This window comes from Sciurus vulgaris, assembly GCF_902686455.1.
Source record: "Sciurus vulgaris genome assembly, chromosome: 1".
Lineage (NCBI taxonomy): Eukaryota > Metazoa > Chordata > Mammalia > Rodentia > Sciuridae > Sciurus > Sciurus vulgaris.
In genome coordinates, this window is record NC_136461.1 from 47,330,154 (window position 1) to 47,344,148 (window position 13,995).

A 13,995-nucleotide genomic window follows, 5' to 3' on the forward strand; every position below is an offset into this window, starting at 1 on the left:
CACTAATAGAGTCATAACTAAGTAGCCTACTGGAAGGTGGGGGAAACTGTAGGAGGTGGACACAGTTGAAGGAGCTGGGTTCCTGATAATGTGTCCTGGAAGGTTATGTCTCATTCCCAGAACCTTCCTCTCTTTCTCAACTTCCTGGCTGCCATGAGTTAAGCAGTTTTGTTCCACCATGTCCTCTGTCATGATGTCCTGCTTCACCAGAGGCTCAGAAGCAATGGAGCCAGCTGATCTTGGATTGAAACCATAAACCAAAATAAATCTTTCCTCCTGTAAGTTGTTTTTCTCATGCATTTTGTCACAGTGATAGAAAGCTGACTAATACAGTATGATAATAGAAACAATGGGGTGTTTGCAATATGATGTGAGCTGGTATTTTCTCATTTGGTTTAAGAATGACACAGAAGTAGAAGATTTTCTTGTTTCTTTGAGGTATTTAAGTCTAAAGATAAGTAGAAAGTATATTTGAAGGGTTAAAACCTGGTCATGGGTTTACAAATTCTTTTCATCTAATCATCAATACCCTCTATTTCCTTTGTTGATCTTAAAACAAAGTTAGAAGGAAGTACCATACTTGTAAATCCTTGTGGATGTTGTTAGAGGAACATTCAGCCAAGAAGGTGCCTGTGTTATATATCAGCTACATTGCATTTGAATGCATTGAGGAGACAGCTTATTTACTTCTTGTTTTTCCACATTTCACTGCATTTTTATTGGAAAAGCAAAGTATAATTGTAATATTAATCTATAAAATCTGGCATGTTATTCTTCTTGTTAATTAGCTCAAATTTGTAAAATGCTTTAAAAGCAGGAAGTGTCATGAAACTGCTCCCAAAGTTATTATTACCTTACTAGCTGAACTGTCAGCTAAATGATTGCCAGGGATTCAAAAGAGTTCCCACTTAAAAATACAATAGCTAGTGAGTGGGGAGAAAAACCACTTTATCTATATAGAGGTGAGATAATAGATGAATGCAGACATAGACTTATGGTCTTCACTTGGCAGGCACTGGATATGGCTTGAATTGTTCCAGGAAATCAAGCTGCATTTTATTTTCTTTTTCCTCTCCCATTCCCTGAAATCACATAAGGTAGCTACTGAAAAAGCTGTTCTCAATATGTTGTAAAGAAAGTCTGCCAATGCACTTCTTACATTTTAATTACAATAATGCTACATCCATCTGACATTTTTTGGAAGAAAAAAAAAAGGATGTCAGCATTAATGAGCTCCTACTGTGTGCCAGGAATTTTGCATACATTATTTATTTACAGCCAGACAACAGATCTTTGAGGTAGGAAGTGCTATTTCTGTTTACAGATGTGGTAACTGAGGCTCAGAATAGCTAAGCAACTTACCCAAAGAAATGTAGCCTATCATCTTTTTATTACATCATTCTGTCTTAAGTTAGGTACAAATATCATCATTTAGTCTTAAATCTTTTCTTATCAGCAAACCCTGGTGGCTGGATTTTACCTTTTTCCTGAGAGTTCCAGGTGGATGGGCATGGCCAGGCCTGGGTCACATGCCAACCTTGAAGCCAGCAGGACTTTGTGTCATCAGGACCATATGGAATAGAGAGGAACAGGGTTCCCCAAGCAAAATAAGATTTATTTTTCAGAAAGCAGAAAAAGAATTTGGGGCTGACAGAACAACAGGTACCCACTATGCCATTCTGTGTTGTTATTCCTCTCTGTTGCCCCAAAACTTTAGTCCAGTCTTTTACCATGACAGACACATTAGTGTTACTCAACCTCTGTAGACTCCTATTTATTTATTTGTAGGGTTAAATGTTGATGGTTAAATGACTTATAAAATAACCTCTCCCACAGCCATAAAGAGGAATAAAATTATGGCATTTGCAGGTAAATGGATGGAGTCAGAAAATATCATGCTAAGTGAAATAAGTCAAGCCCCCAAAACCAAAGGTTGAATGTTTTCTTTGATAAGTGGATGATGATACATAATGGAGGGTGGGGGGGTGAGGGAAGAATGGAGGAGCATTGGATGGTGTAGAGGGAAATAAGAGGAGTGGAGGGACTGGGGGAAGGAAAGATGGTGTAATGAGACAACCATCGTTACCCTATGTACATGTATGAGTATATGAATGATGTGAATCTACATCATGTACAACCATAGAAATGAAAACTTGTACCCCATTTGTGTACAATGAATCAAAATGCAGTCTGTGAAAATAAAAACAAAAATGAAAAAAATTTAAAAAAAAATCTTTCCCAGGGTAAAATTCTTTTGACTCTTATGTACCTCATTGATACCTACTGAACATCATAATGGGTATAAAAGGCTAGGGGAGTGTTGGAGTTTACACAGGTTTATAGCTTAAAGTATGGAGCACAATAAAAATATTCCCTCTGCCTGAAGTCCACACCTGTCTCCCACTCCCAGCCCATCCACATTTTCAGAGGTTCTGGCTGCCTCCCTACCTCTTAAAGGGCAGTGAATTCTGACTCAACTCTGACCCACTATTGCCATGCTGGAAGTCTGGCTTGAAGTTGCTAGATTTTCTGATTTTTCTTTTTAGGGAAGCCAGAAATCAAGATTAATCTGTAAAAATCAATTCAAGATTGAAAAAATAAAAAAGATTAAATCAAACAATGCTTATGTGGACTGTATATCCCCCATAGTTGCTGACTGTTGGCCTACTTCCTTCTCTTCTACCATATGTAGTGTGTCACTATTCTTACTGGCTGACAGGTCTGTCTGTCCCACTATTATGAGCATCCTAAGATTGGGGAACATGCCTCTTCTCTTCTTGGAATCCACAATCTCTAGCATAATATCTGGCATTTAAGAATTGTCATTAAAAGTGTGAATCAACAGGCTAGGATCAATATGGCTAGGATTTTTTCAAACTGGAAAGGTAAAACTTATTTTATAAACACATAAGTGATACTGAGAGGGTCATAGTATGATACATGCAATGTTTATTTTCATCAGGTTTCTTTAGGGAAAAAATATCCCACCAAGTATAACTGATAATTTGGTTACAATGAGAACTTGTCCCCCAATCATGGATGATTGCATCTTTGTGTCAACTTTGGTTTTCGTACTGCATTTCTTCCCGTCATCTGTTTTCCCTTGAATAGTCAATTAACTCCTTGAGAAATAGAGTGGCTGCCATAAAGTTATCCATTAATTTAAAGTGTGTGTTTTTACTCTAGTGAGAGGTCCTAAGACTACATGCTGATGCTGATTACTGTGCTGGATACAGTAACCACTGATGTGAGCAAGATATTGTCACTACTGCTAAGAAGTTCATACTCAATATAAATTTATAAATCATTCCAAAAGAACAGGACAGATGCCATGCAGTATAGTGCTGTGCCTGGCCCCATAGAAGTCTGATAAAGCAAGGTTAACTCTGCATGTTAGGAAAGTAAGCTCTGTGTACTGCCTCCCATCCTCTCAGTCCACCTCTTACTATAACTATTGCCATGGCAACCACTTTGCATAAGTATAACCTGACAGCACTATATATCTTTCACTTTCTATACTAGGACATCCTTAACTCATGCACAATCTGGAAAAGCGAGAGTGTTAACATCCCACAAGGCAACCTATGACCTATAGGGAGCAGGAGGTGATGAATAAATCATAATCCTATGGGTAAGAACTCTGAAATTCATCCCACCAGATCCTCAAATGGTCCCTATAGGATGCGACCCAGTTGCCCACAGAAAGGAGCCGTGCAATATTTCCTCTTACTATTGTGCAATATTTTCCTCCTTCTCTATTTTTCACACTTTCCAGTTATCCATTCTAATCCTCGTGTTCACTTCCCCAATAAATTACTATCTTAAATTCTGTCTCAGGCTCTGCTGCCCTAGGGAAGTCCAAACTAAGTGGCCGATGTTAGACCTGGGTTTTTTAAGCTGAACATGAGTTTTCTAAGAGGAGATATAGAGGAAGAGCATTTAAGGCAAGGGGAGAGCATGAGCAAAGGCAGGAGGCATGAACTACACAGAAATGTCTGCTGTCACTGAAGAATGGGTAAGTGGAAGGCATGAGGAGGAGGGAATCACTGGAAAGATGTACCAAAAACACTGAGCTGAGAATGCTGAGAAAGTGTTCACCCAAAGTTTTGCTTCTTGTTTTTCATCTCAAACTTCTATATTGTTCTTCTCCTCTGGGAAATCAGGGGCCTGTGGACTGAACAATAGCTTGAGGCCATGCAATCAAGACAAAATGAAATATTTGGGTGAAAGATCAAATGCTAGAGAATAAAACTGCTATTAGTGTGCATATTATCTTCAAAAGAGTAGATGAATGTATGATCATCTTATTGTGACAAATATTTTAAGTAAAGAAAATGGAAATGAAATTTATAATACCTATTATTATCAATTAAAATTATGAAAGATAGCAGCACATTTCCATCATTTTCTCATTATGCACAAAAATTGTATAAGTGCTTTTGTGTAATCATTCCTTATTTTACTACTTAATTTTCCCATCAGGACTTAAGTTCTTCCACTACAAATACTCTTCTCAGGAAAGTTGACACTTGTAGGTTTGAGAGAGAATGGTGAACTCTTTATTTTATTCTCTTTTATGTAATAACCACCATGTTTAATCAAATAGAAACTTCGTTGTAATGGATATTAAGCTATTCTATTATTTATGTGCCACTATAAAAGAAAAAGCTGTCGATTACACTTTCACACAGTGTCAGTTGCAAGATGCATCCTGGTTTCAGAGCTTTGAGAAAATATGAAACTTAAAGTTGATGGCTACTATTTCATTTTCCCCACCTGAATGAATTCTGGAAGGCAGGGATCTAATTTGTTTAACTTTGACTCTTTCTAATACTTAGTACAATTTTGGATACATGTATGGTTCACAAGTGTTCAAATATTTGTTGAATTAAAATGAGCAGATCTCTATCTTTACCCACTTTGACATAACTCCTAATATCTTACCTCATACAGGACATTTCATAGGATGAGAATTTTGTCACCCATCTCAGAATCCTGTGTAGTATAAGGAAATATACCCATTAATCGTCAGAACAAAAAATCAACAATCAACAAAAATCTCACATTACTGCCCTCCTGGCAGAAGTGTGCCAGTCACCTGGGCGGCAGTTTGGGAGAGCCTGTGGTTACTGTATGACTGGAGCCCAGCTGTGGGTGCTCAGCATGGATGACTACACCATCCTGGGAGTGACCAAGGAGGGCTTCTTTGACAGAGCTCTTTGGTTCAGCAGGAAAGCAGCAATCAGATGTTTGCCATTAAGGAAAAAGGCTTCCTCAGTCTCTCTCTGATACACAGAATTCTAGGAAAGAGGCTGTCCTGTTATCCAAAATGAAACACTCCAATATTGTCACCTTTAAAGAATCTTCGGAGGTTGAAGGTCATCTGTATATTGTGATGGAATATTGTGATGGAGGAGAGCTAATGCAAAAGATTAAACAGCAAAGAGGACAGTCATTTCCTAAAGATACAATACTTAATTGGTTTACACAAATGTGTCTTGGAGTAAACCATATTCACAAGAAATATGTGCTATACAGAGATATCAAGTCCAAGAATATCTCCCTCACCCAAAATGGAAAAGTAAAATCGGGAGATTTTGGATCTGCACATCCCTTCTCCAATCTCATGGCATTTGCTTGTACGTATGTGGAAAGACCTTACTATGTGCCTCCAGAAATTTGGGAAAACCTGCCTTATAACAATAAAAGTGACATCTGGTCCTTGGGATGCATTCTGTATGAACTCTGTACCTTTAAGCATCCATTTCAGGCAAACAGTTGGAAAAGTCTTGTCCTCAAATATGTCAAAGATCCATCAGCTCACTGCCATCTCATTATTCTTTTGAACTTTAATACCTTGTCAAGCAGATGTTTAAAAGGAATCCCTCATAGTGCCCTTCAGCTACTACCCTGCTTTCCAGAGGCAGTTTAGCTCAGCTAGTCCAGAAGCACTTACCCCCTGAGATCATCATGGAATATGGAGAACAAATATTAGATGAAACCAAGATGTGTAAGCATAATACACCAAGAAAAAAGGACCCCAGCAGAATCATGATAGCTTTGGGAAATAAAATGAGCATGATGCAACAGGGAGAAAAAGAAAGTGTGACCATCCCAGGTTGGAAAACACTAATACAAATTTGGGTGAAAGGGCATTGAGGAGACTAACCAGAGGAAAAAATGAATCAGGTAATCCGTCAGTCCTTTCCATGAACACTAGTTCACCAAGTCTTCAGAGGCAGCAGTGGGAGAAAAATGTACCCAGTACAACTCTTAGAGCTTTGGGAAATGCACCCATACTTACCTCCATTTAACTGCAGAGGGTTGATAGAGGTGGTTCTATAATAAAGTGCAGTGAAAATAATATCCATAAGCTGTGACTCCCTGCAAAGTTCATACTCATTTTATTTCCAAACATGAATTCCTGCTAATACTTAAAATTGCTCCTACCTAGCATCACAGTTTTAAAAAAGCTAGAACCCCTATGTGTGAGCACAAGTGAGAAGGTATAACAAATGAGTATGATCTTTACAGTCTGATAGAATAGAGATTGGATATTAATTGGACCACTAATTGTGTGATTGATTGTAGGAAATTACTTCTTTGAGTCCCAATTTTCTTAATTATAATATGAAGATAATGATGCCTACCCCATAGGAATACTAACCATAGCTCATATGTTTATTCCTATTGCTACAACTTCTGTTTATTACTATGTAACAATTTTTACTTTTCCTAAAGGTTGTAGATCTAAATACATTTAATTACAGTATAAAAAAAACTCACATTGCTATTTTTGTTTATACCAACTTGAGAACTCAAAGTGTGCAAGATTTTTCACAATGTATTTTATATGCATTTGTCTCCATGCCATGGATTGTATTCTTATCACATATATAAGAAAAGGATTCCTTTGAAAAAAATCATTGTTGAGGTAAATGTGGTAGTAAAGATAGTTTTGAAAGTATAGATTTTGTATTAATTATTTACATAAGAGGGTGTGTTTGGAAGATCACAAGATGTCCCTCATTGTTCTAATCCTTTGAAAGGATTTACTGTGGAAGAAAATCACTGGACATCAAGGAATTATTCATAAACATTGTCTGTAGTATTCACTTAGGATGGGAAGGGAGTTTTCAAAAGTTTTCCATGCCTTTATTTGATTTAATTTCATGCTCACTGAAGCCCATTTCCATCAGAGTCACCGGCACCTTGAACTTGCTGTGATTTTCCTCTGCTTAGTAGGCAGATGATATTTGGTAAGATTCTTGGCTTCTAAGCTCCATGTCTTGGAAACAGCCCATACTGCATTAGTGAAGATTCTGGGGCATTCTTCTTACTGATCCAAGTAAGCCTTTCAAAATATACTATGACCACTAGGAAATTTCAGTCTTAGTCTGAACTTGGCATAAAAGGATCCAGAGATGCGGAAGGCTCCAGCGCCTGGGGTGCAGTGGTTACACCTCATTAGCCCCAGAGCAGGGCCCCCCTCCTCCTTTCCTTTGGGTCTCTGTGTCTTCCCATCCTGGCCTGGGGCCAAGGCTGCTTGGGCCATGGGAACATAGCACAAAGTCATCTGAGATGCCTCCCAGGAGAGGCTGTTAGACACACACCACCTCCTCATACTCTGCTACAGGAATGTCATCTTTGTTTCAGTTTTGTCTACTCAGGGCTTGTTCTAACTTTAGAGTTTAGGCAGATTCTCAGAATGGAAAAGGTGATGTTTGCTGGAGTGAACAGTGAGTGGTGGTGGAGTGGGAGTGAATGGTCTAGAATCTGGCTGTGCCATTTACTGTTGGTGTGTCTTTAGAAGTACAGTAGTCCTTCCCTATCAGCAGGGAATGTGTTACAAGATCCCCAGTGGATGCCTGGAAGCATGGATCGCACTGAACCCTATATATACAGTGTTTTTTGCTGTATGTATACCTATGATAAAGTCTTCCCTTTTCCTTAAAGGAAGCACTTTACAGCTTTCCTTTACTGTATCTGAATTGCCAGGAACATTGTTCTTAGACTTTGGGGTTATGGTTTGAATATGAGGAGTCCCCCAAAAGCTTATGTGTGAGACAATGCAAGAAGGTTCAGAGGAGAAATGATTGGGTTGTGAGAGTCTAAACCTAATCAGTGAATTAATCCCTAATGGAATCAACTAAGTGGTAACTGAAGTGGTAGGGTGTGACTGGAGGAGAATGGAATTGGGGCATGTCTTTGGGGGATATATTTTGTACCTGGAGAGTGAGGTCTCTCTCTCTCTCTCTCTCTCTCTCTCTCTCTCTCTCTCTCTCTCTCTCTCTCTCTCTCTCTCTTTCTCTCTCTCTCTGATCCCTGATGTTGCAAGCTGCTTCCCTCTGCCACTTTCTTCCTCCATGATGTTTGGCCTCACTTGGAGCCCTGAGGAATGGAGCTGGCCTTCTATTAGGCCTCTGAAGCCATGAGCCCTCAAATAACCCTTCCTCCTCTTTAATTGCGCTGGTCAGATCATTTAGTCACAGCAGTGAAAAAGCTGACTAAAACAGGGGTTATCACTAAGTAAAATAAAGGTTATTTGAACACAAGCACTACAATACCACCACAGTTGACACGAAAATCAAGGTAGTCACTAAGTGTGACTGATGGGTGGGTACCCATACACAGCATGGATACGCTGGACAAAGGTATGATTCCTCCAGGAGGAACACAGCAGAATGGCAGGAGATCTCACCGTGGTACTCAGAACTATATGTAATTTAAAACTTATGAATTGTTCATTTCTGGATTTTATCATTCAGCATTTTTAAACATCTGTTAACTGCTAACCACTGATTCAGATGTCTGCTCTGCTGGGTGCTGGCTTGTGGAGTAGGGTGGGCTTCTAAGACCTGCTGCACAGTGTTGACCATGCTCCACCCCAGGGAGTCAGGGGTGGGGAGATTCTGTGTGCACACGTTTCCTTCCCCTCCAACAAATATACCCTGGAAAAATGGTAGGATTGCTGCTTATTATTGCTGTTCTTTGCTTTAATTTCCCTTGGTTCTCTCTCCTCATCTTTCATCTTTTTCCTCCTTCCCTTCACTCTTGGAAAACTCTAAAAGCACAGTTTCAACCCAGAAGATAACTGTGTTACCTGGTAACTGTGTTAACTGGATCAAGTCACTGTACTTTTCACTTATCCAAGCATTTGCTAATTCACTTAGTAATCAAATCAGACTTTTGGTTGCCAGACCCTGAATGAGAGATACAGACATGTGGATAGAAGGATGGTTAAAATATGGTCACCACCCCCAGGATGGTCAGAGAAGAGTAGAGAATTGTACTTAGCTCACAATGTTGTTTCAAGGATTAAGTAAAGTATTGAAGGTAAAAACATTTTGTGAAAAAAAATGCAGTATTATGAAAAGTAAAATATTAACACTTTTGACTCTCTTCTCCTCTAACTTCTGAAATGACTTAATTTCTGCCATCAAAATGTCCTTGTTGGGTTGGCTCAGTTTGCTAAGTTGCATGATAAAATCCTGTTGGAACTAATGAGATGAATGTCACCACACAACCATTATTTTAAGTATGATGTACATTTGACTTCGTTTAAAAAAACCTAAAGGAACAGGTCCTAATATGGTAGATGTGTCTTATTTTAACAAGCCATGGATTAGCAAAGCAGGGCTGGTGTGGCAGTTCCTCCTTGGGCCACTTGGTGGCTCCCTTAGGTGTTGCCCTGCCTTATAATTCAAATGGCTGCCAGAGTTGCAGCCTGGCATCAGCCTGCAAGACAGAGGGGAGAGAAAAGACGAGGGCATGCTTTTTCACTTTGAGAAGTCGCCTACTTCTTTCTGCTTATGTCCCACGAGTCCAAATTTAGAATTAGATGACTGCACTTCAGGGAAGGCCAGGAAGTGTTATCGTGGACATTCTGTCTGCCAAAACACATCCAGAACCCAGCCCCTTCTCACCACCCTTCCTCATTTCATGATCATTAGCGCCACTGTCACTCTTCCCTGGATGACTGCAATGGCCACTTAACTGGCTCCCCTGCTTCTACGCTTGCTCTTGACGTCTTTGCTTAACATGCCCGTAGAATGGTTCTTCTGGAATTGAAGTCAGATGTTTTTTCTCCTCTGCTCAAAGCCCTCCAAGGGGCTATGAGGATCTCTGGGATTGGGCCTTCCTTCTCTCCCCTCTCCCTCCCTGGAGTCAGTCACTCTTGCTCCTCAGGATGATGGACACATTCATGTAAAACCTTTGACTTGCCACCCCATCAGCCTGGAAGATTCTCCATAGTTGCTGGTCCCACTAACCTTGCTTCCTTCAAATCTTGACTTAAATATCACTTTCTTATAGAGGTCTACCCCAGCTGCCCTATTTAAAATTGCCAGTCTAACCCCTCATCTCTCATTTTCATACCAGATACATTTTCTAATATAGTCATCCCTCAGTAACCATGGGGGATACTAATATCTGTGAATGATGAAGTCGCTTATATAAAATGGTGTAGAATTTGCATATAACCTACAAATATCCTTCTGTGTTCTTTAATTAATCTTTACATGATTTAGAATACCTAATACAATGTAAATGCTATGTAAGTAGCTGTTACACTGTGTTGTGTAGGGATGGTGACCAGAACACAACACCTACATGTATTCAGTACAGACACAACCTTCTTATCCCAGTTATTGTTTTTTATCATGGTGGGTTAAGTCTGTGAATGTAGAACCTGCAAATATGGAGGATCAACTCTATATGGTATACTTATTTACTCTCTTTATTGATTTGCATATGTGTGTGTGTGTGGGTCTGTGTATCTTCCCTTGTGAGAATGACAGTCTCTCAAAGGCAAATATTTTATATATTTCTTTCTTCACTGATTATCCCCAGCACTTAGAACAGTGCTTACTTGGTGTGTAATAGAGGATAACTATTTGTGAAATCTTTTGAGTGCTGGATCCATTGTGTCTAAAGAAAGGCTAATTCTAGACTTTTCAGTTTCAGGAGCCAATACATTTCCTTTTGTTTATTCAATGAAGAAGCTACTTAACGAAATCAACTAGATCTGGGTTTCTGATATATGAAGGAAAACAACCCTAGCTTCCTCAGGAAGCTAAGGTCGACTGGGAAGTCATAGAAGACCTTGCTGAGGAAGTGGTATTTACGTGGACATGTGAATTATGAATAGAAACTGGTCAAATAAGATGAGAAGGAGGAGAGGCAGTGCAGGGGGAATATTCCAGGTTGGTGGATGATGGGAACTCCACTGTGGGCAATATCTGAAAGCTGGCCACTGAGGCTTCAATACAATGAATGAGGTAGAGATTGGTGTCAAATGAAGCCAATAGGTCGTAGGCTGAGGCCAGATCATGGAGCCCTTGGAAACATTAGGGAAGATTTCTAGGCTCTTTTGCCAGCAATGGAAAGCCATCTGTGGGTTTCAAGCAAGATGGTGGCATGATCTAGTATACTTTTCTAAAGTATTACTCTGAGTTCTGGATGGTTAATGTATTGTGGAGTTTGTGTGTGTGTGTGTGTGTGTGTGTGTGTGTGTGTGTGTGTCTGTGATTTAGTGGAATTGTTGTGAAAGTGGGGGAGAAGGAGTCCAGATGGGAAATGATAGTGTTTGAATATGGTTAATGGTATTGGAGCAAACAGATGAAATAGAAATGTATTTTTGAGGTATAATCAACAGGATTTGGTGACAGATTGGCTGTGGGGGTGAGGAAGAGGGAGGCAGCAAGAATAACTCCTAGGTTTTTGGCTTGGGCAACGTGAGGGATGCAGGTGCTGCTTGCTGAGATATGGAAGACTGGAACAGGAGCAGATTGAGAAGAAGCCCCTGGTCAGAGCAGCCTGGCCTGGTGCAGTATGCTTTTTGGCTGAGCGTTGGAGACATAGTCTAAGTTAGACACTGAAATGTCTTGACTATATTGGAGAAGCAATTTGGTGTAAAATTCATTTTCCATGAGAAAAAAATAAGGACAGCATCCTGCTTGCTCTGTTTTTCTCTGCACATAATTTTGTTGTAGTATATTCTCACAAAGCAAAGACACAGCCCAGCTAAAAGTGGTGCCTTGCTGGGATTGTGATGTTGAGGGTAGCTATTGCTACTGGAGAAGTAATAAGGATTGTTTAGAGCACCCTTGCTGGAGAGTTCCAAAAGGTAATATCATGTGGACATTGGCCTAGCTAACTAGTCTATGTGGTCCTTTCTACATTGCAGTTCAACAGTTCAGTTAGTGGGAAGGTGTAGTTAGAAGAAAGAAAAACTGGAAAGAATGAAGGAGGACTCAGGATACAACAAGTTATGAAGTGGTCTCTAAGAATTTATTTGTGTTCTCAATGTGAGAATTTACTCTTTCAGGCATTCTGGGATTTTTAAGCCATCTCAGTAGCCTTATTGTCTGCCCATTAGTATCAAAATGTGAATACACAAATGAAGGTTAAAATTTTGAAGTAGCATAATATTTTTGGAGTGTAAATTTGGGGTGAAAAGAATATGAAGTTTATTGCTTTTGGCACTAAAAAAGCATGATTCATGGAGTCAGACAGACTGAAGGTTGAATGCTTATTCTGTCACGCACTAGCTGTATGATCATTAACAGATTACTCAGTCTCCCTGAATCTCACTTTTCCCAAATGCAAAGTGCAGGAATTCATGGTGCCCCACAGGAATGTTGTGTTCCTTCACAGGGTTACTGTGGGGATTAACCAAGCTAATGTTTATTGTAATCACTACTTTAATACATTTTGTTAGAGGCCTGTTCTTCATCTTGGCAATCCTGTTTCCTATTTGTAAATAAGGTGATTGAGGGATACCAAACATGATGGTGAACTCACCCATTAAATGAGCCACACGGGATTTTCAAAGTTAGCACTCAAACTGGAACACTGAAAGGTGATAGGCATCAGAACACAATGTCCTTGGAGGGTCTGCCTTTTGCTCCCAGAGTCCTCTGTATATCTTGGTTGTGGCCCTTATCACACAGTATTGTAATTGCCTGCTCAATATCTGCTCCCATTCCCCATGAGGGAAGGGCCCAAGATTACTTTTCTCATAGTTTAATGCCTACGACCTACTATAGGTCCTGGCTCTGTGAAGTCTCCCAATAAAGATTCATTCAGTGATGTTTGGATGAATGAATTACATGATTAATTAATATAATTAACTATCGCAGAAAATGCCATATTTGTCACCTTAACAGAATTTCCATTTTATTTGTATGTTCTAAGCAGCAAGAATGATTGAAATCTGTACACTAATAACTAAAATAATAATAAGGCCCAACAGAATTCAATAAAGCAGATGCACATGTTGGCTTCACAGAGATTGAGGAAATTGGAAGTCATGTTTGAGTCTTGTACAGGATATGATGGCAGTCTCTGGGGTTTTGTTTACTAGTTTGGCTTTGGTGAGAAATTTTTGTCTTGCTCTTTGCAAACAGTAATGTAGGCAACCTATCAATGGTGTCAAGAGAAAATAAGCAAACTTAGAAATTATGATTATACTTGCTTTAGCTCACGTATGGGTTTGGGGAAATTAAACACGTTATTAGCAATATGAGCCAAGAATTTCATAGAAAGAAAGGGCACAGGGAAAGTCAGGAAGCTGTCTAACAGCTGACCATTCACTCTGCTGTATGCTAGAGCTCTAAGGGAGCTTAGGTTCTGGTTTCATCCCTGAAATGGAAATCATATTACCCAACTATTGGTTTTGAACCAATTCAATCAAAGAGAAGGAGATGAAAACATCAGATTTGGGCTGGAAGAAGTACCCTCAACCTAAAACAAAACTGGCTTCGTTAGATCTACCTGCCAAATCACTAGGCCAGCCAGGCAAGCAGCCCCCTCCAGAGGAGCAGCTGCTCACCTTGCAGAGGAGAAAGAGAAAGCTCACAGTCATGCAAAGGGAGGGAATGGTGGGCTGCATGGAAACAAGTCTCAGATACCTTAACCCTGGCAAATACAGGATTGTAGACCAATGAAGGTTACACTATGGCCAGACCACCTTTCACTAATAAGTTAGTAAGG

At 39.7% G+C, this 13,995-nt stretch overlaps 1 pseudogene across 1 annotated transcript; it reads left to right on the top strand.

Annotated features, from left to right (window-relative positions):
- The first annotated feature begins 5,163 nt into the window (after window positions 1-5,163).
- On the top strand, window positions 5,164-6,328 carry LOC306664709 (serine/threonine-protein kinase Nek3-like; annotated as a pseudogene). Its single transcript has one exon. The product of its transcript is annotated as a serine/threonine-protein kinase Nek3-like (transcript).
- Window positions 6,329-13,995: the final 7,667 nt, after the last annotated feature.